Genomic DNA, 26,993 nt, shown 5'->3' on the forward strand with positions numbered 1-26,993 from the left:
AAACACCACTTAGGACAGAGGTTTTTTTTTTTTAAGGATTACAAAAATAATTCATGAAATACCATTTTGCCCCCATTTATGTTAGTGTGGTATGGATTCTCTAATATGTTTACTGATCAGGAAAAGGCTAGATCACATCAGGGCTAATAGTTTTTCCTTTGATGCAATAACAGATCCCCTGGAGTCCTGGAGAACTATTTTTATTCTGCTAGTTTATGACAAGTGTTAGAACAAATAAGGGATTGTTCCAACAAATTATGCAATGTGTTGCTTATTTTCAAAGTATGATTTAATGTCTGCAGACTGGCGCTTGATGGAAATTTTGGTAAGAATATCTTCCTGGGCTTTGGGTTAGGTAAATCTAAATCTACTTAAGGATTAAATAGAATATATATTGGCTTGTTAAAATAATCAAATTGAAATGATGACTGGGCTAATTCTTGAGTGAAACTTGTCTTGATTAGTAGGATAATATTTTTTTTCTTCTCTATTTTTATAAAACTACCCAGGAAATTTTAAGTCTTTTCACTTAAGAAAAAATGGTGTTAGGGCTAAATGAACACTTTTCTTGAGCAGCGAGGAGCTTCTTCCAGACATCGCCATCTGGATATTGGTGTTTCCTTACAGAGTCCTCCTTCATTTCTGTTGAGTAGCCAGTGTCCTAGCAAAGACGACAGAGTCACTTGTGTGGATAACCACCATGAACAAAAATATGTATGTTACTTATGCCTACGGTTCCTAATAGTGCCAGTAAGTCAGAAGCAATTCAATATTTTAAAAAGTTTTCAGACTGGGGGTTGGGGGGCATACTTTATTGGGTACTCAGTAGGATTAGTTACAGAAACTAATCAAATTTCCTTTGATAGCATAAACCCTATTGGTGAAAATAAGCCACAATCTGAACCTGACCAGGACAAATGGCCCAGGTAATACCGTCGTAGTCAGAAACTTTTAGGTCACAAACTTGTAGATGGTACCAATTTTTGTTTTTTTAAAGAATTCTTGTCAAGCTATTTAACCTCCATGCTAACATTCCGGTCTTAGGAATTTGATTCTGATCTCTTAAAAAGCCATTTGTTTCTAGATATGAAAATAAACTCTGGGGAGTTAGAGCTTTGTGCCCTATGTTCGTGGGCACATTAGTGGCTAGCAGCATCTAAGGTGTCCAAAGTCCCAGCTTACCTTAGGAGGCATGTAGAAAGCCTGCTTGATTACCACAGGATACTTGAAATGTTCATGCAGATGGTCCACATATTCACACATCCTAGAAGAGGGAATCAAATTGGGACAATAATGCCCGAAATCAGATAATGCTTTTCTTTTTTTTTTTTTTTTAAAGAGAGAGTGAGAGAGGAGAATTTTTTAATATTTAGTTTTTAGTTCTTGGCAGACACAACATCTTTGTTGGTATGTGGTGCTGAGGATCGAACCCGGGCTGCATACATGCCAGGCAAGTGCGCTACTGCTTGAGCCAATCCCCAGCCCCATATAATGCTTTTCTTAAGGCAGAGGGGGGACTTCCCTTAAAAAATGGACTCCATCATGGCTTAGCTGATTTCAAAGGCTTCTATGCAAAGCCCTTCTGTGCCCTGGATGCTTTTTATCTGTAAAATGTGGGGGCTGAGGTGAATCACAAAGCTCCTGGTAACTAAAAGTTCTGTGATGCCCTAAAAGCATCAGTTTAGATTCCATGAAGTATCTGGAATCACCTGGGTGCCTATATCCCAAAGTTAGATGAATAGATTAAATCACCAAGTGAGTCTCTTTCCAGCTATGTAACTAGTTTAGAAGAGTATAGGTTTGGGTCAGTCTGTCAGCCACTTTCTAGTTTTGTGGTGAAAGGGTGGGATGTGTTTATGTTTGGGGTGGAGGGGGACAGGTAACCTAAGCTGCTTTAGTCTCCTGATCATTAATAGCTGTGGCAGGCAGGCAGTGCGCAGCCTGGTGCTGGGACTGCATAAAGAAATTAGCAAATGAGTCTCATGGTTTTGGTGGACACAGGCACTAAGCCACTGACTGTGCTGTGTCATGTGTTAAGAACAGGTTGTGGAGGAAGACAGCCACATGAGACAGCACAGTTGGGCCTTGAAAGATAAGCAGGGAATAGTTGTTCCCTGCAAAGAAGGACAAAGCATGTGGGGTTGGTGTGCGCTGTCGGTGTGGTGGTGTACGGGCATTTCCTCCAGCACTGCCAGTATTGCACCAGGAACTTCCTGCACTGAGGCACTGGTGGCACTATTTCTATCCCTCAAGACCCCTGGGACTTCTCAAGGTTGGTCTGGACCGCCCTTGTTCCCACGGGCAGGAACTGAAATGAGAGCAGCAAAAGCAACATAACCTAGGAAGGTGGTTTTTCTGCATGCTAGAATCAGCCTATTCATTGGAGTGGGGATGACCTGGTGTCAACCTCCATCTTCCAGATGAACAGATAGGTTTAGTATAAAATTGTTTAGGCATATTAATAGGAAGTACCTGTGTACTCATTACTTTATTACTTATTTCTTTGGGAAATGCACTGAGGGATACTGAGGTGTCCCAAGTCAGCTACCAAGAGCTTACCTGAGTCACACTGAGCCACTGAAAATTCAGGTAAGAATGATATCTAGTATCCCTTTTTAAGCTTGGTACTCTCTTGATAAAGGTTGATGTATGGAGCATTCCTATATGACAGACAGGCCCTCTGTGTGATGCCATGTTGGAGTGGAGAGGACATGCTCCAGTGTTTAGGGAAGGGTTCTGGGCAGGTGGGCGGGGATGAGTATATAAGTATATAAATTCCCACTTTTTTTGCTCAGCATTTTGTGCTCCCTCAGTCAACAAAATGTGACCACTAAAACAAACAGCACAGTTACATCTGCCAATGGAAACTTACTTAAAAGCTAATAAATAGTAACTGATTTTTTTGACCTAGTTCCTTTTTCTTAAGAAAAAAACAATTTTCACCTGGGTATTTGGCCTAACAATATAAGTGACAAAACCTTTGGAACTCACTCTAAATATTAAAGAAAGAAACCATTACAATTATAAAGGACCCCTGCTATGTGCCCAGATAGATCCCTTTATTTGGCTGGGAGGGTTACTGAGGATTGTGTGCCACTGAGCCACATCCCCAGCCCTATTTTGTATTTTATTTAAATGAGTCGGGGTCTCACTGAGTTGCTTAGTGCCTTGCCATTGCTGAGGGTGGCTTTGAAACTCTGAACCTCCTGCCTCAGCCTCCGGAGCTGCTGGGATTACAGGTGTGCACTACTGTGCTGGCTCCATTTTGGTGTTTACCTTTCCAATGCCTGTTTTCATGCCCTCTCTGTGCATCATGTTAATTGAGCTTTTTTAAGACACCTTTAACTCTAGGAGACCAAAAAGCACAGTAAGCAAAGCTTTATGGATGCAGTGACTGGAAGGATCCCATCTCAGTTTCACCTGGGGGCTGAGGTTACAGTGGAGCACTTGTCTGGCAGGTGCAAAGCTTGGGGTTTGATACTCACCATGGCAAGATGATAAAGTTCCCCTGGGCATGCCGAGAAGATGAACTAACTACACAAAGCTGCAGCCAGGTGGTACAGGACTCCAGGGTCAGAAGAGGAGACTGGATGGAAGTGGAGAGTGCATGTGTGATGAAAGCTGGCTTCAGAAAATGGAGCTGGTTTTGAGAGAGGAGGTCTGGATTCAAACTCCACCCCCAACACACTTACCAAAGTGAGTCAGCTACCAAGAGCTTACCTTTCAAGAAGGAACAATGACTCTGCTCCGGTGGGTCTCCATTGTTATTGCCCCATGTGGAAAGTCAAGCAAGACTAAAAGCCTTTGTGTTATAGTTTGTGTTCAGTTTATGAACACAAAAAGTAAATGCTACTATGTTTGTTCACTTTGGAAGCTGGCTTTCTTAAAGCCATTTTAGGCCCTTGTAACACTGCACCGGGTTCTGAGTATTTCTGGTCTTGAGAGCAGAATCATAGAAGATGTGGCTTGAACCAAGGGGCACTACTCAGGGGCAAAGTGAGTTAATGGCACATTACTGACTTGTTTTTAAGGCTTGCAGAGACTGACATGTAGTCAAATATAATCAGGTGCTGCACCAGTTCACAGAGGCCAACTCCACCCGCATGGGGGCAAACAGGAACTAGAAGAAATTTCTATTTAATGCCAAAGGTAGCACAAAGAAAGGAAAGAATGAAAGAGAACCCTGTGGTTTTTATTAATACCCAAAGGTGATTAAACCATTCATTAATACTGAATGAAATTCCAGGATGAAAATCATCAAAGATTCCTTGATTAGGGCTAAATGAAGAGTTAGAAAGAAACCAACACAGCAAACTACAGGCTTAGGTGAATTGCAAAGATCCCCAAGGGAACCATGGGGACTGATGGCAGGAGAAACAGGTCTGGCCTGAAGCCTCTGCAGGGCCCTTACTTCCAAACTTTTTGGCCATCAGTAATACTGAGAGGTTTTCATTAACACTTCCCAGTCTGCAGCTATCAATCTGGAGAAACTGCAGGGCATTCACTTGTAGGAGTTGCTTAAATATCACTCTATTGTGGCACTGGAAATATAATTAAAAATAACACAAAGAGTCAGCCTTAGACCTCAGGATCCCTAAGCCTGGCAACGTGGTGATTCCATGCCAGCTGTGACTCATCAGAGGTCTTCAGCAAGCCTGGGCTGTATTATTCTCACTTGGCATGTGGTTGCCCTGACAGTGCAGGCAGGGACTTTGGGCTCACTTCTTTACAAATCTGTGAATGTGACAGTGTGAGTCAGGTACAGATCACATCAGCCCGCCATTTATTAAGGAATAACTGCTGTGTCGATTGGCAAGTAGGAGTGAAGTGGAGCATCAGGATGAAGTACAGAAATAGCGATGAGCAGGTGGCACAATGACAAAACGGAACCATGGCAGAGCAGTATTGCTCCTTTGATGGGAAAACTGAGAATCTGTTCCTCACACTGCTTGGCTCGTGGGCTGGCTGCAGCAGGTGTTGGGAGGCACTTGAGCTTAGTTTATAAGCACAGAAAGCAAATACCATCATGTTTCTTCAATTTGGAAGCTGGCTTTCTTGAAGCCATTGTTTGCCCTTGTGATCATAACTTTAAATTGCTGCCTTGTCCATTCTGATGTGGAAAAAAATCAATGTCCTGAGTCCCATGAATTATAGAAAAAGCTGCAACCTTTTGACTACATCTGACTGCAGACACTAAGGAACTGTTTATTTTTAAAATAACAAAAATTCCCAGCTCACAATGCAACAGGTATGGAAGCCTAATGTACAATGGGGTCCTCAGTCCGTGGTCAAGGACATGTCACTCACCTGCTCTCCAGTGGCGATGCCAATTCCTAATGGAACCAGTGCCTACAAGAGAAGCCAGTCTTGTGTCATTTTCATAAGATTTGAAACAACTCCTTGTGTTTAAAATATTTATAGCTGAAGAAGGAGAAATCCTTGGGGTTGGACCATGGGAAGTTTAAAGACTGGCAGGAAGATATCCAGGGGAATGTGTGTGTGGAGGGACCAACGCATGTCCAGAGAGCAAAGGCAAGCACTGCTCACAGTTGCTATCGGTTCCCTTCCTGGCTCTCCTGCTCCAAGGCCTGTGCTGTGGTGTGGAACTGGGAGAAGACCTGGTCACTCAGCAGTGGCTCTTCATGGACACACAGGGTCCAACCTCTGCTTCCTGCAGGTTACCTCTCCCTTTCTCCTTTTTTCAGTGGTTATTCTAGAACCCTCTTGTGCCGCTGTCAATTCCAAAATCCTCTCCTTTCCAGGTATGTGGATGACTGAGATCCTACTTCAAAGATAAGGCTGAGACCATTGCTCACCTGCGAACTCTTCACTTGGTGAGTTGCTGGAATCTTCCAAGACATGATGCTGCTACTCTATCCTCTTGCCTGGCCCTGGAAAGCTACCTCACTCACCAGCCACGAGGCCCTAAGCTGCTCCTCTGCACTGAACTAAGATTCTACAGTTGCCCACCTCAGACATCTTTGGCTCCTGTCCGGTCCCATCTCTTGATCACTGACACCCAGAGCCCACACTTTCTGAGCTCTTACTGCCTGTCAGGCACCATGTAAAATACTGACGTCAATCACTCCTAGTCACAACCCAGCGGGAGAGGAGCCATCAGTAGCCCCATTTTACAGATGAAGAAAAAGAGGTGCAAGGTAAGAACTGTGCCCCCATCACATCAACTTTAGGCCAATTCCAGAGCCAGAGGAGGCTCTTTCTACTGCATTTGGCCTGAGATCTCACCCAACTTTCCTTTATGTGTGAATCACTAGATTAAGCCAACTTCTCAGAAGAAATAGCCCTTATTTTAGAAGGCAGTGTCCAATACTCTAGCACTTGTCCTGCCTTAAGCAGGATGTGTGAACTTGGCCAAGTTATGCACAAGTCACCTGAAGCCTTGGCTTCCTAATTGCAGCAGGTCTCAGTTTCAACAAATGGGTTCTCAAGCTCCTTTTCACACAATATTTTATGCTTCCTGAAGTTTCTAATTTAAGATTACTTGGTCCTTTTATCTTAGAAGAGAGGGAGAAAAGGAAAGGTAAGGAGAGAAAACCATGTGAGTTACTCATTCTACCACTCTAAGGCCGTCTATGTGTGGCACTGACTATGTACCAAGTTTTTGTACCTCGTTGTCACTAATTCCTGAGTCTGCTCTCTTCAATCTGCCCTACTCTGCATCTCCCCTGGATGTAGCAAGAGCCTCCCAGTTCCCATCCTATTTCCTTCTGCCCATCCTTCGCCTTCCACAAACCCACCCCCAATTCACTTCTGTTGCCATACCAGTCCACTCGCCCTTTCCTCCAGCCATCACCGTGCCATCACCGAGATACTCCAGTGGCTCCCTCTGGTTGCATTCTCTGAGCAATGGACCCTATTGTCTGGCCCCAGCTACTGCCTTCCCAGCACCTCCCCAGCATGCATCCTGCATTCCCTTAGGTATCTCCATACCATCCCTCCCTTGTAGCTGGCTCATTTGCCCCCTTCCTCTGATGCCTACTGAGGAAATGACATCCCCACACCTGTGTAGGCAAAACCTGGGAGGATAAAATTCCAGAAGAGCTTCTAAAGAGACCCTCCAGGTGGGCAGAGGTGGGGGCTGGAGTGCTGGGGCGTACAGCATACATTAGGGTGCAGCAACCCTTAAAGAACTCTAAGAAGCAAAGACAAGTGGGACTCAGGTGAAAAGTCTTGCTGTCCCATGACCTCTCATCCAGAGCTGCCCATTTCAGAACTATTCCTTGGAAAGTTGGGGTTTTCTTTAAATAAAGAGGCCCCAGTTGCTCCATGACTCTTGCTCTCATTCCCTCCCCTGTAGTGTGGTGTTCCCTACATTATCACTTCTGCTACCCACCCCAGCTGGTGAGTTAATTTTCTTTTTTCCTCTTTCACAAAGGACCACACTCATCATCCTTCTCCCACTTCTTTCTACTGCACTCAGCCCAGGATCCCATCCAACTTTACTTCATGTCTCAGGTTTTTCTCTTTCATGAGGCTGTAAGTAAGGAAAGGAGAGAATTCCTGAAACAGGTTTCTGATGAGTGTCCCACCTAAAGTAGATCATATGCTGATTTAGTGAGAAAACTGGAAGAACAGGTCTCTGAGCCTCTGACTTCATACACTTGTAAGACCTGTGAATTTAGGTAGGATGCATTGAAGTGTTCCACCCAGAACCTGGAACTAAGACTATTCCATCACAGTTAACTTTTTTGCAGGGGGCAGAGGTTACTGGGGATTGAATACAGGGGGCACTCGACTACTGAGCCACACCTCCAGCCCTATTTTTGTATTTTATTTAGAGAGAGGGTCTAACTAAGTTGCTTAGCACCTCACTTTTGCTGAGGATGGCTTTGAATTTGTGATCCTCCTGCCTCAGCCTCCCGAACCACTGAGATTACATGTGTGCGCCACTGCACCTGGCTCAGAATTAACTTTTAATGATCAAATCCTAATAGGGGAGAGCAGAGTTATGCAAAGTCACCTCAGGGAGAAAATGATTCCTAAGGGGGCAAGACTTGGCTGGAAACCAAATGAATGTAATAACTCAATAGCACAGGGTGCAGGGGAAAAGGGTTATCCGATGAAAACACAAGTCAGAGGCAAATGTTCCCAGGGGGAGAGACAAGGCTTGAGTCTCAATGTCTCTGCTGCCAGAAGCAAGTATATCAGCTTGGTGATAGCCATGCTGGGCCATTGTGGTCTGAAGCCAGCACATCTACAAATTCCACAGCCAGTCCTAGCCAGTATTCCATACTCATCCTGCAGCTCTGGCTTAATACAGCTTCTGACAGAGTTTGTGCTGGTTTGAGGATGAAAAACCTAGAAGTTCTAGTTCTCTTTATGAATTAACCAACTGGCATTCTTGCAAAGGTCAATGCTATAAATCTGAGCAAGCCCTCCAAAACAGACAAAACTTCTCAGATATCCTTACGTATGAGTTGTTTGTTTCTTTCTTTTCTTTTAATATATGAGGTTCTTTTAGAACCTGAAAGGGAGTGGGGCTGGCTCCCAATTAGAGTGGATTTCTCTCAGGGGCTCTTGGAAAACACAGGAAACCTTCTCAGGGAGGCTTGACATTGACATTAACAAAGCACACCTTTCCTTCTGAGACATCCAGAGAAGTCTACACTTTTTGTTTCATTCTGGGTGAATGAGTGAGGATGCTCCTCACTTACAATAAGGATAATGATAAACCCCATTGTAAGTGCAGAGGATACTAAGTAGAAAACTCATCAAACACCACCCATGGAACATACTAGCTTGGCAGCTCGGCACACTGCAGAGCACTGGTTATTTCCCCTAGTGATCGTGTGGATGAGTGGGAGCTGCTACTTGATTCTGCTTGCTCCTGCTCAGCATCGCAGGAGTATTGTACTGCATATTGGAACCCTGGGAAAGGATGCAAATTCAAAACTTGAAGTCTAGTTTCTGCTAAATGCCTATCACATTTGCACCATCATAAAATGGAAAAATCATATGTTGAGCCATTTTAAATCAATGACCATCTATATCTAAGTATCAGTCATATTTCTATATTTATAAAGTATGAGAACCATATCTATTAATCTTCAGATGGCTGGTAGCCTTTCAACTTTCAGCAACTTTCTTTCTCAAACAAATGGAAGTACAGTCTGCAGCTTCCATACTTACTTGTCACATGTAACAATTATTTCAAATATTCCATGAGGAAATGTAAAAGGGAAAATGCAAAGAAATTTTGGCACCTTCCATGACCCTTCTGGAAAACTAAACAAAAAAATAAATGGCCAATGCAGCAGAAGCATCAGTTTACCCACCTTGGAAATGGCTGCGTGCCCCAGGATGTCATCAGGGGACGTTGGCTCTTCAATCCACAATGGCTTGAACTCAGCCAGCTTCGACATCAGGCACATCCCAGCGCTGGTTGGCATCCATCATCTGTAAGGAAAGGGCCTTCACTCTGCTGCAGGGGTGACTCCCAACAAGGAGACATCCTCACTCAGTACCACCAACTGCTGAGGAAGATTCACCTGACATTTTCTTTTTTGAGGACAAGCACATGCAGCCCAAACAAAAAGAACCAAAGAGTAGCCACTGAAATTAGAACTCTGGCTCTAGATACTGTCTTTTTTGAGGAGATGCAAATTGTTCATGAAGACCCTGGAATGTCTGAAAGTGCCCTGGGTTGGGTCACAAGAAGTACTTGCTAGACCCTGAAGCTCAGGCCCAGTTTACATTGAGATGCCCCCACACTCCCACAAATAGGTGTGTTTTGCAGTGTTGGTTAGATCGTTGGAACCATTTTATCATTCTGAATCATATGCACAGTCAATATTGAGTTTGCTCAAGAGTTATTTATTGACTACTACCGACCATGTGTCTGGCACATTAATATATAACTACTTAATGAAATACCTGCTTCCCTGGGCACTTCATGGATTTTGTTTCATTTAATCCTTATAAAAACCCTACAAGGCAGTTCATATTAACCTATTATAAATAGAGAACTGAAATGCAGAGAAGTAACTTACTAAAGAACAGTAAGGTAAGTCAAGGGTGAATTCAGGTCCAGGCCTCACTTTCCCAGCCCTGGATCTCTGTAATGTGTGCTGCCAACCTGCCTGGAAGCCAGGGGCTGGGTGTGCAGCACTTGAGCAAGACCCTTCCACCCCAACTACGACCAGCCTTCCCATGCTTGGAGAAGACAGAAAAGGAAATCTATCTATAGAACGTGCTAAGTGTGTGAGCTCCCTCACAAGACGGTGAGAAGCAGAAGACAGTACACTCAGGATCAATTTTCATCATAAATTATTTGGACAAGGATGACCTCATGAAACAAAAGCAGCTAAATTAACTCATGTATAAATAATGGGACTTCTGATTCTGCTGCCACTTCAAGGAATCCAAACTTCAATTTTAATGTATGAAACAAACCTTTTAACTTTATAAAAAAAAGATTCGAGGTGGCTGGGGAGTGGCTCAGCGGAAGAGCGCTTGCCTCCCATGTGTGAGGCACTGGGTTTGATCCTCAGCACCATATAAAGTAAATAAACAAAATAAAGATACTGTGTCCATGTATAACTAAAAAAAAATTTAAAAAGAGATTCAATGGTGACCTCCTTTCATAAAAATATTTTACACATGATAACTGTTTCATAACAATAAGCAGTCAGGAATGACCAATCCTCACATTTATTTCTGCCAGAGTTTCAATACTTCTTCACACTAGTTCCCTGAGAGCCGCCTAGCTGATGAGCTATGTAGGGAATTAATGACTGACACATCAGGGCGCCAATGGAAGACCCATTTGCTTGAGTTTATTCATATTAGCAAGATGACCAATCTATCACCCTGGTATTATTTAGCTTGTTCTGCAGAATTCAAAAACTAAAAAGTATCAGCCTCCATTTTTTAAAAAAGAGTTCACCTACTACAAGGCCACAGAATCATAATTCCTCTGACAGTAAGTTTTAAAATTCCCACTGTTTTTAATTCTTGCTTGAAACGAGTTCTTGCTTGAAATGTGTTTTGGCCCTGAACAAAGTGGCAAGGTGGCCACTTCTTAGTGGTGTAAGAACATATTTACCAAAGTCTTCTCTGGTCCAATCATGTCTCTGATGAGGTGGCATCGACGCATATCATCCTGGAGATCAGCCCCAACCTTTACTTTAAACCTATAAATACATTTGGTTGGGTAGTTTGGATCTGTCTTCTGACTTGGCAAAATCTCCTGGATTTTCTACAGAAATAACTCTCTATGTCAATAATCCACAGACCACATTTTCCAGTAACCTCTTGGTATTTTCTAGTCCAACTTTAGACATGCAGTTTGAAAATAAAACTGTAAACTGCATCTCTCAGTACCCAGGATCAGGGCAATGTTTTTCAGTTACCTGCAGTTAAGGAACTGGAGAGAGAAGTTAAATCTCTAATATAATTAACTGAGTTTTTACTGTGTCATGAAAAGAAATTAAGATCAAAAAGGAACAAAACTGGGTGTGTGTATGTGCTGAAGGCCGGGCCCCAGCCCCAGCCCCAGCCCCACTCTCTCATTCCACTCCCTAACTTTACCGCCACTACTACCTCCCTCCTCCCTGCTACCTTGTTGATCCAACACCACACCTCCTGACCTACCCAGCCTCACTTTCACTCTCAACCCTTCCCCTAGAACTACAAAATGTCACAGTCAGAATTGAAGAGGACAGTGGGGCTGATATGGTTTGCTAAGACAACCACCCTGAGAAATCACAAATCAAGAGTCTGATTTATAAAGCACCTACATTTGCTTATCCTTCCCACAGAGGGTCTTATCTTAAGAGAGGAAGGCCTTGGGACTAGTCTCTTCCCTCTGGTGCAGGGGCCTAAGCCCCAGAGGGGAAAAAGGACTAGGCCACAGCACTGAGGAACAGCAGAGTGTGGCCTCAGGCTCCCTGCAGATATCTCCTTCACACCACATCTGACATTTGCAGGGAGCTCCCTAATCTGTCTTGAGGTTCAATTATGCTCTTGAAATAAAAGCCTCTACATTTGTTCCCTATGACTTTGCTGTCAGGAGAGTGTCATTGACTGGAATGTGGGCACTGTCATGTGGAGGAGGGGACACATTGCCAGGCCACTGGCAAGCTCTCTCGCTTATCAGCCTCTGCTTCCTGTGCAATCCTGGCATCAAGGCTGCACTCAGGGCCAGCAATGGCTGCTGGATGTTGCTCCAGACCAAGCCTGGACTGCCCAAGCTCCTTCCTCTGCTTCCCTAAGTGCCTACAAAAATCCCCAGCTCACACGCACCCAGGCACTTATTGCCCTTTTCTTCCTGAGCGCAGTACTATACTCTCTAAAGACATTTCTACACACATTGGAGCTTGACTACATGATCTGTGGTGCTTGAGAGAGGGCTGCTGGCCACAGCCTCTGCATGTCAGGCTTCTTGTGTTGGGTGGCCCATGAAATTTTCCTGGAGCCTGGCCGACTCACCAGATTCACTGCTCTGGACTCCTGAGTCTGGAGGAGGGCAGGAAGCCTGCATTGAGCACCTGCTCTGAGTCTACCTTATGCTGGTCCTTGTCACATATGGCAACTTTGAGAACCATCAATTAATATTATTTCCATTTTATACAGAGAGAAAATGCAGTGGAGCAAGAGTAAGCAATTTGCTCAGAATCACATAGGTTTGTAGGGAATGAGGAGGGAAAGGCAAGATTTGATTCCAGTTCTATCATATGCCAAAGTCTCTTTCTATTGCTTTATGCTGACTCCTTTTTATCTTTAGCTGAGAAGTTCAAAAGAATCCACATTAGTGTGCACATCAATCACTTAGGGATCTTGTTATAATGTATTTTCAATGTAGCAGGACTGGGGAGAGGCTGGGACTCTGCATTTCTGACAAGCTCCCAAGCTCCCAGGTGCTGATGCTCCATGAACCACACTTTGAGAATCTGCAGAGTTGGTAGCCAGATCAATCACAAGCCAGGTAAAAGGTGCCACCTTGATCTACACTCATGGGCTTATAGTGGCTGGATCAAGAGGGAAGACAGTCTCTGCTTCCTACTCTATGAAAGGATTTGGAGTTGTTGACAACCACAATTCATTCAGAGATTGTAGGAGTCTCAGGGGTCCATAGTCATATATGAAGGAGGGAGAAGTGCAGGTGTTCCATCTGATCAGGAGGCAGTCTGGGGAAGGGAGGGTTGTCACTCCAGTGGAAGAGGAGAAGCCTGGCTCCTGGAAACTCCATGAAGAACCAGGAACAGTGGCAGAAAGTTAGTTGGAAGTGAAGGGTTGCCAATATTCAAGACCTTTCCAATACTTAATGGCCTCAAGCAATGGAAAAGTGCTTTGTAAAGTTAAGCTGACTGCCTTGGGAGCTGTCCAGAAATGCTGAATCAAGTCTTGTGATTCATCTAATAGAATGGATTTCTATTCTCAATAGCTGCTTAAAGTGGACAGTCTCCAAGTTCTATTTTATTCATGTGATGTTCTAACATTCTAACTGGGACTTATCTTTGGAGAATGAGCCTGGTCTACATTGGAGCTTTGGTGTGCCTATGTGCCATATTGCTTTTGGCCTTGTTGGTGCTGTTTAGTCCCTGGCTCTTCTCCAATGAGTCTCTTCCTGCTGATGAGAAGGTCAAGTCAACTACCACACAAATAACTTACCTGGTCTAGCCGTCCTTCAGCGCTGCTGCACAGAGCTATGGGGAAAGAGGAGTACCTGTTGGTACTGGCTCCTAGAAATGCCATGAAGAACCAGGACCTGGGCTGGGTTGTGGCTCAGCAGTAGAGCGCTCACTTGGCACGTGCAAGACCCTGGGTTCGATCCCCAGCACAACATACAATAATAAACAAGTGAAATAAAGGTGTTGTGTCCAACTACAACTAAAAAAATAAATATTAAAAAAAAGAACCAAGACCAGTGGCAGAAAGTTAGTTGGGATGGAATAAGGTACTGAGCTCCCCTTGCCTGACATTAGGTACCTCAGTCATTTCTGATCTGAGTTTCATAAACATAACAGTCATAGCATAAATCAGAAAAACAATTATGTATTGTTAAAATTAAAAGGAGATGCAGTTTGGCCAACATAGCATCATTCTTTCTAGTGGTAGTGATCCTTGTCTCTACGGGAACTATTTCTCAAACTGTCACAGCAATCCTGGAAGGGGAATATAGTATGAATGACCCTCTTTTTAGCCAGGATTTTCTGTGATGGCCGTCGAACTAATGGATAAAAAGAGCAACAAACAAAAGCAGGCTCTGTCTCTTTCTCTCTCTCTCGACTCTAGGTGAGTACAATGTAATAAGAAAGAGTAGGGGCTTGGTTGTAGCTCAGCAGTGGAGCATTTGACTCGCACTTGTGAGGTACTGGTTCCATCCTCAGCACTACGTAATAAATAAATAAATAAAATATATTGGGTCCATCTTTTAAAAAACAAAAGAGTAATAAATAAATAATGTGCTATCTGTATACCACACGTCAGCCATCGGATGCTAACCTACAGCTTTCTTCAAAACTGCCCCACTGAGATACAGGCTGTTATTTCCCTGTTTCACAGTGAGAAAACTGAGGCTCAGCAATGGGTAAGTCACCTGCAAAATGGTACATGGTTCTATTAGTCTTTATTATCAATATTAGTCTCTCACCTTCTAGAATTTGAGCTGGGATGATTATGTCAGAGTCCCAGGGTTCGCAAGTGAATGGCTTGACTTTCATTCATATATAAGTATTTTCTGAAGGAAGCCTTGGATTGAGGATTTGGAAAACCTAATAATAAAATTGTAAATCTCTCCCAGGGAAGCCTGTGTGATTTGGTATCTGCCTCTTCCACTTCCCTGCCCCATTTTTCGAGCATACAGCTCCCCCAAACCCTAGGGATCTTTTGAGTAGTGTCTTTTGTATGCTAATGACATGAACATCAGAGCAGATCACCAGAAAGACCAGGCCCTAATAAGGCGTTAGAACTTCCAACCCCCACCCTAGACCTCTAGAGAGGGGAAGGGATGAAGGTTGAGTTTACTGCCAATAGCCAACTATGTAATCAACATGCCTACTAGGTGAAGCCTCTAGAAGAACCCAAAAGAAACGGGTCCAGAGAGCTTCAGGGTTGGTCTGGATGCCCCTGACACATATTCTGCTCTATATATCTCCTCTGCCTGGCTGTTCCTGCATTATATCTTTTATAATAAACCAGTAAATGTATGCAAATGTTTCCCTAAGTTCTGTGAGCCATTCTAGCAAATAATAAAATTCAAAGGCAGTGGGAGTAGGAGGTGGGTTGGTTGGGTTCTATAGAAACCTCCATTTTCTAGATGGTTGGTCAAAAGCTCAAGTGACAACCTAGACTTGCATGACTGGCATCTGAAGTAGGGAAGTCCTGTGAGCCTGAGCCAATAACCTGTGGAGTCTGATGCCAACTCCAGAGTTAGAATTTAGTTGTAGGCCATCCATGGTGCCCACGAGATTAGAGAATTGCTTGGTAAAGGAGAAAACTGTCCACATCTGGTGTGGAGATGGAAAGCCAGTTTACTTTTCCCCCTTCAGCTTGCCTGCAAAACCAGGTTAAAAAGCCCACCTGCTTTAGTGTGTCATCTGAGTACCCCAGCCAGGCGCATGATGGGGTGTAGGCAGGGAAGCCATGCATCAGCATTTGCTCTTCTAGAAAACACAACACTTGTCAACATCTTGCACCTTCAGGGAACTTTGGGTTCAAATTGTCTGCAGCTAAACTGTTGCCCAGAGAATCCAGCTCTTCTGAGTGCCCTTCACATGCACCCTGCCACAAGTTCAGCCAATTGGGGTATCAATTCCAGGTGATCAAGATACCCTCTCCGAATGCCCTACTCCCCAAGGGTCCCCCTAACCTACAGTAGAACCCTAAAGTCAAACTTTCTGTGAGCAGTGGCTGAAGTGAACCCTGCAGCCAGAGGTCATACCTATGTGGCTTCTTCACCTAGACCCACAATTCTGATTCGGGCCTTAGTTGCTAGGCACAGTGCATCTGGCTGGCCTAGAGTTTGTGATCCTCATGCCTTAATCCCCCGAGTCACCCAGGTTGGCACAGTGCATCTGAGGATAATGTGTACCCATGGAAGACAGGGACATTCAAAAGTGAACAATGATAGAACAAGCAAGGAAGAAAATTTTCTTATAACCTACCTCTTTCTTTTTTACCAGTTTGACCTTTCTTCAGTATTTCTGCTATTTCTGCAAAAAATAAAAATCATCACTCACTTCTTCATCCATCCAACAGGGCCTATGGCTGCTGCGTACACATTTCAGTAAACCAGGAAGCTTCCAGGCCCACTCCTCGCACATGACTCACCATAGACATCCTCCTCAGTCAGGACATCAGGGATATACCTTAAATCAATGCAGGATAACAACGCCCTGGGATCCTGGCAGTGGGACAGGAAGAGGAAGGCCTCAATCAATTCACAGGCAGATTATGTTTCTAAGATGCTGCTTATTCTGATCTATCGGGCTCATCCTTTCCAGGAAGGGACCTTTGGGATTTGTGTAAAGTTGGTTCTGTCACTCCTTATGTGGAGTCCTTCAAAGGCTCACTGATTGCCCTGGAAAGCCCTCAATCCCTCATGCCCTGATCCTACCTTCCCTGCTTCTGCCTTGTTCTTTCCAAAAAACATGGCTTCCCAGCAAGAGGCCCTGGCACAAAACAAACACTTGGCACAACAAAAACAAACAGACGGTACCTGACATCCCTCTATATACCTGTTCAACCCCTAGGCTGACTCTGCTGAGGGGATAAAGGTGGTCCTGGAGCAGGTTGGTATGGAGGAAAGAAAGCTGCTCTGAGAGCTGGGTCACCCAAGGTCATCCGAGGCCCACTGCTCCTGCAGCCTTGGCAATCTCTTCTCCTACCAAGTGGAGATAATTTCCTTCCCTGACAGCAAGAGAGTGTGGAATGGGAATGCGTTGACCTTCCTGGACAATGGCCAACTGTGCTCCAGATCAGCTTTTCTTCCTCTGCCCGCTTAGTGTTCTGGCCGCAGGTCAACTTAGGCCTCACACTGGGTCTTCTCCCGACCCCACCGAACAGTCAGGGGAAAAGGAACTAGCAGCTCTGTTCCCACTAATGTCATACAGTAATCATAATAATCCTCCAGAGCTGCTAAAAATCTAAAGCTCTTTCAACCCTGAGATTCTCTTATGAACAGAAAAGTAGCATTGAAAAGGAGAACAGGTTCCAAAAAATGGAAAGTTCTCAGGTGGGATCTCAGGCACCTTTCTGTTACTCCTCAGATCCTTCTGTTGTGGTGGTCACTAAATATACCCTGGATGAAAGGCTGACCCATGCCACCCTTGGCCATATCAGATGGATGTGACAGCCTCCTCTCTTCACCTGCCTTCAGAGGGGAACAAAGTCTCCTGGCCCAAATGTCTTCAAGGCCATTGTGTTCTTTGCTTTTCATTAATTTTCCTGCTAAATAATAATTTGTGGACCACCAGACATCACACTAAGTCAGCTGCAGCTCACAGTGTCTAATTAATACACTCAGGGTCACTCAGCTAGTTAGTAGTGAAAAACACACTCAGAGCTAGGTCTGCCTGGATCAGAGGTTCACTCCCCTTTAACCTGCATGGAGTTTTCCTTCTCAGCAGCCAGGTGTTCACCCTGCTATAAATAGGTCAAGGAGAAAGAAAACATCAATTGTGTAACTTCAGAATCAGTGTGAAGGTCCTTCCCTGCTGGAAATGCACAGCACAGGTTGCCATGATCTTGCTTTTGGGGTCAAAGTGACCAGATGATGTCTTAACAGTAGTACCTGGCTTTCAGGAGTTTAGGAGGTGCTCTTCTCATTTGGTCTTTAACTCAGGGACTTTGCAGAGGCTCTATAATCTTCTTCTCATAGTCCTCACAGGCAGTGGAGGTGGAGAGGATTTGCATCCCGTGTTATATGTTCCCAGCAGGGGAATACCTTAACTCCCTGCCTCCTGACGTACCACCCCACCTACATAAGCAGAACTGCTACTTCACATATCAGAAAGGGAATATTATATTTTACTGGTTTTTGCTTTATCATCAGTAACCTATAGACTATAGATCCATAGTTTTGAACATACTTACTGATTATCAAAAGGCAAATAATCCACAAAATCTATTTCATTTAGAAATGATTACAACAATTGACATTAAACAGAGACACGAGATGGGAGGGAAAGAGAGAGAAAAGGGGAATTGCATGGAAATGGAAGGAGACCCTCATTGTTATAAAAAACTACATAAAAGAGGTTGTGAGGGGAATTGGAAGAAAAAACAAGGAGAGAAATGAATTACAGTAGATGGGATAGAAAGAGAAGAGGAGGGGAAGGGGGATAGTAGAGGATAGGAAAGGTAGCAGAATACAACAGTTACTAGTATGGCATTATGTAACAATGTGAATGTGTAACTGATGTGATTCTGCAATCTGTATTTGGGGTAAAAATGGGAGTTCATAACTCACTTGAAACTAATGTTTGAAATATGATATGTCAAGAGCTTTGTAAGGTTTTGAACAACCAATAAAAAAATGTGATATGAAAAAAAAAGAAATGATTACAACATTAAAGAAACTACTTACCATATCCACAAGTAACTTCCACAGAGGCTTGAAGAAAAAAAAGAAAAGATATGTAAAGCACATTCATAAAGTACCCATTTTTGTCCCATTTGCTTGTGGCAAACTCCCACTATCAGAGCTTTGCTTCCCCCAACCACCCACTCACCTCTAATGCTACCCTTATCTCCTGCTGCCTCTTAACCTGTTCCCTTTGCTGTCTCTTTCCATCTTTCTTGGCCCTTTATAATCTAATCCTATAATTTCCTAACTATTGTCAATATCACTCAGGGAAGAAAATAATCAAGTATTTCAGTATTTCCTTTTGGACACCTGTGTTACACTTGACTTTGGTCTTCTGAGGCTTCTTATAGAGAAAGTCATATGTCCTCTTGTGCCACAGAGCTACACATGTGCTTCGGAGATGACTTACCTTTCCTTCCTGATTCGCCCACAGGTCCCACACCGCGTTCAGAATGGCTGCTGTTGCCAGGTGCACCACCCCTTTCTCTGGACCAATCTGGGAAGGAAAACATAGCAGCATTTCCTAGACATGAAAAAGACACTTAGGTCCTTTGGCCAGGGACACATTTCAAGAATGAAAAGACAGCAATGGAAATTCATTTAAAGGTTATGCTTTATAGAAAACAATTTTTTTAGTATTGATTTTTTAGTTGTAGTTGGACATAATATCTTTATTATTTATTTTTTTGTGGTGCTGAGGATCAAACCCAGGGCCTCACATGCGCAAGGAGAGTGCTCTACTGCTGAACCAAATCCCCAGCCCCAGAAAACAATTTTTAATCAACAGAAAATTCGTGAAAGTATAAAAACTTGTCTTTTCATCTCTCTCTTTACTAAACCATTTGAGAGTAAAGATTCAGACAGCTTGTTCTTTTACTCCTAAATACTTTGGTGTATAGTTCCAAAAAAACAAGGACATTCTTCTTCATAACCACAGCATAAGGGTCATATTCAGGAAATAAAATATTGATGGGATATTGGTATTTAAAAGATAGTCCATAATCATAATTCATAATCCATAATCACATATCATAAATTTTCCCAATAGTACCTTATTTTACCTTGATCCATATCCAATCCTGGACCACGTATTGTATTCAGTTGTCATGGCTCTTTAATGTCTTTTTGTCTGGAATAATTTTTTTTCTTGTTATGATATTGACATTTTAGAGTAGAGGCCATTTGATATTATCAAGTACCCCGCTATATGCGTCAGTCTGTAGTAACTTCATGATTAGATTCAGTTTATTCTTTTTTTTTTTTTTTGGCGTAAATGCTGCATAAGTAATTATGTCATTTTGTTTTATTATTAGGGTTATTAACTTTCACCACTTGAGTAAGATAGTGTTCATTTGGTTTCTCTACTCTGAAGATACCAGTTTCCTTTTCTAAATAAGAAGATTACTATTGACCCCAAATTTAAGCATACACTTGTGACTCTTGCTTCAATTAACTGTGGCTATGATGGTTGAAATATGGTGAGTTTCTAATGTTATCATTCATCTCACACTCGTTAGTTTATACTCTAATGATAAGTTTTCCTTTGCTTATTATCTGAATAGATTCATAGATTCTTATTTCACTCAGTGAGTTTAAATGTCATTGCTATCGTATTTATTCTAATGTTACAGTTGTCCCACATTTGGCCAGTGGGAGCTTCTTCAAGATGACACCTTTCAATGCAAGATACACTTGCTTTGCAGAAAGTAAAACATAAAACCCAAGGCAATATGGAAAGTGCATTCTCTTGTGCCCTTCTCGGTGCATGGATGGGAGACTAGCAGAGTTTGGACAAGACAAACCAGTCATCAGGAGACAAGGGCAAAGTCTAGATTACTGGCTTTATCTTACTGTGTTAAAAATCCTTACTCTAAAGCCAGACTCAGAAGGCAAAGAGTTGTATGTTTTCTCTGCTATGTGGAAGTTAGAGAGGAAAAAGGAAGAAAAAGGTATGGGGGAGAGGTGGGATCTCATAAAAATCGAAGGGAGAGGATTAGAGGAAAGGGACCAGGGAGTGGGAGAAAGGGAAAGAGGTGGGAATTGCTGGGGAATGATTATTGGCCAAATTATAGTTATATCGTATGCCTGAATGAATATGAAACAACAAATTCCATCACAACTATAATGTACCAATAAGAAGTGTCGAAAGAGTATAGGAAAAAAAAAAACCTTCCCCTAGAAACTTAGTTTTTTTTTTCATGCTTCAACAGTATTAAGCAGGCTAGGTACTATGGTCTTCTTTATTTCTTTCTCTCTCTCTCTCTCTCTCTTTTTTTTTTTTTTTGTTACTGGGGATTGAACTCAGAAGCACTCAGCCACTGAGCCACATCCCTGGCCCTATTTTGTATTTTATTTACAGACAGGGTCTGTAAATAAAAATGGGCTGAGGCCCAGCCCATTTTTATTTTTTGAGATAGGGTTTCATTAAATTGCTTAGTGCCTTACTAAATTGCTAAGGCTTAGATTACAGGCATGCACCACCACACCCTATTTTTTTTAACTTTGCTCTTATTTTACTTCTTAATAATCTCTGCCACAATACCAGAATTGTTCACATTCTCTCTTCCAAAGAAAGGTTGCCCATTCAGCTCTTTATCCTCTAGACCACTGTTTCCAATCTAGGGTGTGGAAAATGAGGTAGATAAGAGCCAAAAAGCTTTAAGCCTTACAGAAAGGAACTGATTGCCTCAAAATACTGATTATCTAAATGACTGAAGCCCTAATTTATTTGAATGAAATGCTTTACTTAGAAATTGTACAGCCATTACTATTTTCACATTTGCTGCAATCAAAGGACATCTTAGACCACAGTAACTTATTTATAAAAGCTTTTTACAAAATAGGTCTCTTACCCATCTGAGGTGCCCGTCACTGGTGAGCTTCCAGTAGAAGCCTCTGAAGTCACTGACAATGTACTTGAGGTACTTGTGAAGCACATGGTGGGCAAGGGCATTTACGGCAAAGACAACTATTTTGAAAGAATTCCATTTTTATTGATGTTTATTAAACCATATTAGTGTATCCAATAAATTGAGAGGAAAATACCACAAACTAATGTAGACATTTTATGAAAAAAATTTAAAGTACCAAAGGTAAATGTTTTGTAAAATTGCTCCAAAAATGTGCATGTCTTATTCTGTGCTTGTCATAACTAATATTCCCCCAAAGCAAAATAGCTGAATCTACATATTGAGTTAAATTTCCTGAATACAGTAAATATGTTTGATTGATTGACATGGGCAAAACAAAACCACAGATCTGTAATATTAAATGATGTTCTAAAAATTATTTTCATATTCACTTTGTAAGGTGTTCAATCAGATTCAAAGCCAAACCCTAGTACTTTATTGTTCCTAAGGAATAAGAACACCCTAATTTAAAGAAATAAAAGAGAGGAAAAAAAAAAGAAAATGCCTCTTCATTATTGACAAGTTTTGAAAATATCTTCAATTTATAAAAGCATAATACACTACTAAAAATTAAATGAGGGCTGGGGTTGTGGCTCAGTGGTAGAGTACTTGCCTGGCATGTGTGAGGCACTGGGTTCGATCCCCAGCACAACATAAAAAACTAAATAAACAAAATAAAGGTATTGTGTCCATCTACAACTAAAAATATTTTTTAAAAATTAAATGAATTTTCAACTAGTATAATATTTATACATACATAAACACTGAATTTCTTATATTGGCTTATTTAGGATATACTATATTTTTCATACACAGTTTGAAGGTTAAACTTAATTTGGGTCAATAGTATCATCAATTATTTACTCTTGGTGCTTTAAAAAGCTTTGTTGTGGGGCTGGGGTTGTGGCTCAATGGTACAGTGTTCGCCTAGCACGGGAGGCACTGGGTTTGATCCTCAGCACCACATAAAAATAAAAATAGAGGGCTGGGGATGTGGCTCAAGCGGTAGCACACTTGCCTGGCATGCGTGCAGCCTGGGTTCGATCCTCAGCACCACATACAAACAAAGATGTTGTGTCCGCTGAAAACTAAAAATGAAATATTAAAATTCTCTCTCTCTCTCTCTCTCTTTAAAAAAAATTAGACATATTGTGTCTACTTTTAAAAAACTAAAAAATAAATATTGAAAATAGCTTTGTTATGTTATTTAAGCTGAAGAGGGGTTGCATACAAAGTAGATCAGTGGTATAGGGCCTGCCTAGCATGTGTGAGGCCCTGTATTTGATTACTAGCATCACCAAAAAAAGAAAAGATGAATAAATAACAAATTGTATAAGAAAGTCCTTTCTTATCCTCTACTCATTCTATAAAACGTAGTTTATATGTACATCACCAAGATAATCAACTCAAGTCATTAACTTAGCCCCAAAGCTATTAATTTATTACAGAACATTTTGACCAGTTAGTTTGGTATTGCTCTGCTTCCAATGGAAAAAAAATTAGGTCATTTAATAGGATAGTTGAAGGGATGTGGGTTTACTATCAATCAGATCTTATGAGAAAGACATTCTGAAAGTAGTACCACATGCTCTTAGGATGTGCCTGGCCTGTGTGAGACAGCTCTCAGATGACTGCACATTGCTAATGGATGTAGCATTTAGGGCTGAACTAGCCATTCTGGGTTCTCTAAGGGCTTTTGTTAATGGGATCCACAATCATTCCAGTTCAGATATTCCTTCCCTAGAATTGTAAGAAGACAGAATATTCCTCATTCCTTGATGGATGAGGTTCTCGGATTTTAAAAAAAATCTGAAGAGTAAGACAGTGACTCATAGTGAGGTATATTATTATCTACCTCAAACCTTGGCCTCATGTTTTTTGTTGTTGCTATAATTCACTGACTAAAGGAGCCTGTGGTTTGCATCAAAACAGAAGATGCATATAACAAACGCTGAGGATGAGCTCATCCTTTATGGTTCTAAAAGATGAGGCCACACTGAAATATTCAGCTATCTATGTGGATTTTTCTTGTTTGACATAAAGGCACTGTAAGAAGTTAACTCAAACTTGCTGCATTCAGTAGAAATTTGGGTTGTGATGTTACTGCTGGCTCCCTGACAGTGCAATATCGCAGGAGACGGCAAACTTTGGAGAGGAGTGCTGCTAGAAGCAGCCTGCAAGAGCCAACAGCAGCCTAGTTGCCACCTGCCCTCTCCACACACCTCAAAAAAGGGCCTAAACACCAGGAGAGGGATTCCTTCTGGCCAAAGCAACCAGCTCAAAGTGAATCAAGTCTATACTAGCTCAAGGGAAGAATCTCTGTCTACACTAGGTCAAGAGGAGCCAGTCCCCATCTATACTGGCTTGAGGCAAGTATCTCAACTGAATAAGAGAGGGGAGGCACAGTGGTCCAGGCCTTGCAGAAGACACCTGCTGTGCTCCTGCCTTTGCCCTGAAGCTTCTCTCCTTTTTTCCTCTCTTTAATCTGCCTTAAAAAAATCTCTGAAATGCCAATTTTACTATATAATTTGTAAGAAACATAAATTTATCAAGAAGCATCTTTGCTGTTCTAGAAGTATGGGAGAAAGGACAGAGAAGAGCAGGGCAGGAAGAAGTGTCCTAGGGAAAGTCTCTGATGGGGCTAGGGCTGTAGCTCAGTGGCAGAGCACTGAGCTACATGTGAGAGGCACTAGGTTCAATCTTCAGCACCACATATAAATAAATAAAGATACTGTGTCCATCTACAACTAAAAAAAGTCTCTGATGCCTCTCTTAGGTGGGGGCAGAAGAGAATTCTAGTGGATCCAGATGTGCTCCTGTCTAGAACTTGTGCAGAGAAGCCTGAGCCAGTTTGCACACCACACTCCTGCAGCTGTTTAGTCCACACAGATGCCCATGCCATGATGTCAGGATCACAGAGCACAGGGTCTTCTGGCTGTCTGTTGGCTTTGTCTATCTCAGCTCTCCATTTTCACTGGAGCCCACTCTGTTCCTGAATCTAGCCCATTTCTGCCCTTCTTACATTAGAACCACTTTTTTTCTGAATGCTGGCCCACAAGGCAGTTGCTGAGTGCAGGTGCAGTTCTTGTTGTTATAGGATTGCCCTGTGACCCACCTACTAAGCATCATCCAGGGGTTAGGCATGTGGCGCACAGGGTCGCCCAGGGAGACTGTGCTGGGAGTGGAGGTCTTTGCAAATAGGAAGCAGGCATGCTGGCTTTCCCATTGCCCTTCTGCCCTGCCTTCTTGGCCTGCGTAGGCAGCTACTGCTCACAGGTAAGGTGAAGGTGGAAGGGCAGGCTGACTGGCATTCTTCTTTGGAAAGACACTGGAAGAAAAGTTCCCTGGGGTCCAGGCAAGGCCCAATCCTGTTGATGCACAAGTTTCACCAGGAACATGCAGCCTGTGCCCTGGGTTATCTGGTGCTGGAGTATCAGGTAGGAAGCTATCACCTCATCGTATTTTCAATTTGCCAGGAACATTCAGGTATTTTATGGGTCATAATCCATGTCAAAACTGATGATTACAATTGCAGAGTCTGGGTGTTAGGGGATTGGCTCACTAGAACAACTGGGTGAATATTCTTCACCCTGGCTCAGTCATGGGTGCCCCATTATTTGCTCTACAGTGGGCCTCTGCATGGAGTCCACTGTCAGTATTTGTTGACAAGGCTCCATGCTCCTGTGGAAATATGCTGGAGAATAGTGCACCTTACATGCATGATTACCTCCTTCAGCTGCTTAGCAGTAGCTCCATACATAAATGGGCACATTGCTGGCACCATCAAGTACAAAAGACACCCAGGCTCCAGATGTCCACCAGGGGGCCCTCATATTTTTTTCCTCTAGATGACTTCAGCAGCAAGGTATTAGAGAGTGACCCAGAACTTGTTCAGCTTCTGCCCCGTCATGAATCTGGTGCTCAGGCTGAAGTTCAAGAGTTTGCTGTTGCCTCTGGCACCCACCAGCATGTTCTCTGCATTCAGATCTAGGTGCTCAATGCCCTTCTCAATCTCACTCACAATCTGCCTGAATGGTCTCTTGGCCTCCTCCTGCATGCCATCAACATCCAGGACGAGGTGTATGCCATAGCTGTATGCCATAGCTGGATATTTTCAATGGTCTCAATGATCTGAAAGAGGTGGATCACACTTTGGCATTCCATGGCCATCAGCATATATAGTTTGGATGGGATGTTTTGCTCTAACTTTGGCAGAACTTTCACCGTCACCTCTGTCCTGGTGAGGAAGTGGTGGACTAGTTTCATTTGGGCAAAGCCACCCTGCTCGATGTCCATCAGGACCTGATAATAGTCCATGAAGGTGGTCTTATAGCAGGAGCTGGACCCCGGTAAGTACTACACTACTCTGACTGCTCTCATTACACATCCCAAACAGGAACACCAACTAATGATACTAGCTGAAACAAAACAAAACCAAGCCAAAAAATAAACAAAAAACTACCAAAACAAAACAAAATATCTCTCTCTCTCTCTCTCTCTCTCTCTCTCTCTCTATATATATATATATATATATATATATATATATATATATATATATATCAAAAGACCACAACCACCCATCACAAACCATCAAAGGTACTATCTGGGAGTCCAACAGATTACCACCAAAAACTTTCTGTACTTGTGGACAAAAACCCACCACTGTCAGCCTCTTATATAACTGATGCTTGAAATTCCTTTAAAATGGCTCCTTGGGTAGTCAGGACAAGAAATGGTGCAGTCACAATTGAACATAACTGCCAGTAGGCATCTCATTTTTTGACCTCCAGGATATTTTTGACTTTCATAAGAAGTATAAGAAAAGAGTCTGGAAGCTTTTTGTGTCAGTGGGTTATGAAGATGGATATTTACTTGCTTAGAAATTAAAATCTGTGGGCTGGGGTTGTAGCTCAGTGGTAGAGCACTTTCCTAGTACGTGTGAGGCCCTGGGTTAGATCCTCAGCACCACATAAAAATAAATAAATAAAATAAAGGTGTTATGTTCAACTACAACTAAAAAATAAATATTAAAAAATAAACAAATAAAATAGAGGTCCATCAACAACTAAATTTTTAAAAAAGTGTATGTATCTAATAACAGAAAAAAGAAAATGAACAAAAAAGAAATTAAAATTTGTAGGATTAAAAAAACTATAGTTTTATGAAGCATCAGTAGTGACTGATACTGATGTACTCAGGCAAAAACACTAATAAAAGGCAAGAGGAGGAAAAAAAGAAACTTGGATTGTAGTGGTCTGACTTCAGCATGGAGAAATTCAAGTTTGTGTGTCTATTGGGATGGGTGGAAATCCATCTGGAAAAATTGGCCTTTGAAAGGCAGCTTCTTGCTTACTAAACCCAAGGGTTTTCTCCTAGACCTTGATTCTGTGGCAACCTCCAGCACTGGAAGTTCACTCAGCAAAGCTTGTGGATGACCATGGATGTCTGAGCCCAAGTGGTAGCATGACTGTATTTTTGTTTATTTACACTTTCCTGCTTTGGGCTGGGGCTCGGTGGTAGAGCACTCACAGGGC

The 26,993-nt window shown here is 42.5% G+C and overlaps 1 protein-coding gene and 1 pseudogene across 2 annotated transcripts in view; both read right to left on the minus strand.

Annotated features, from left to right (window-relative positions):
- Positions 1–26,993, minus strand: part of LOC144372078 (uncharacterized) — a 161,591-nt gene that overhangs the window by 23,950 nt on the left and 110,648 nt on the right. The gene's annotated exons all lie outside the window — the stretch shown is intronic.
- LOC144372076 (mitochondrial enolase superfamily member 1-like) overlaps positions 10–26,993 on the minus strand; it is a 34,174-nt pseudogene continuing 7,190 nt past the window's right edge. Inside the window, exons 3-13 of the transcript XR_013432129.1 lie at positions 18,960–19,046; positions 18,551–18,577; positions 16,294–16,366; positions 16,128–16,175; positions 15,544–15,626; positions 13,633–13,667; positions 11,066–11,153; positions 9,297–9,417; positions 5,308–5,349; positions 1,183–1,264; positions 10–661 (exon numbers count right to left, since the gene is read on the minus strand). The product of XR_013432129.1 is annotated as a mitochondrial enolase superfamily member 1-like (transcript). The remainder of the gene's footprint in view (positions 662–1,182; positions 1,265–5,307; positions 5,350–9,296; positions 9,418–11,065; positions 11,154–13,632; positions 13,668–15,543; positions 15,627–16,127; positions 16,176–16,293; positions 16,367–18,550; positions 18,578–18,959; positions 19,047–26,993) is intronic.

The sequence above is a fragment of the Ictidomys tridecemlineatus genome, chromosome Y (genome assembly GCF_052094955.1).
Source record: "Ictidomys tridecemlineatus isolate mIctTri1 chromosome Y, mIctTri1.hap1, whole genome shotgun sequence".
Taxonomy (NCBI): Eukaryota; Metazoa; Chordata; class Mammalia; order Rodentia; family Sciuridae; genus Ictidomys; species Ictidomys tridecemlineatus.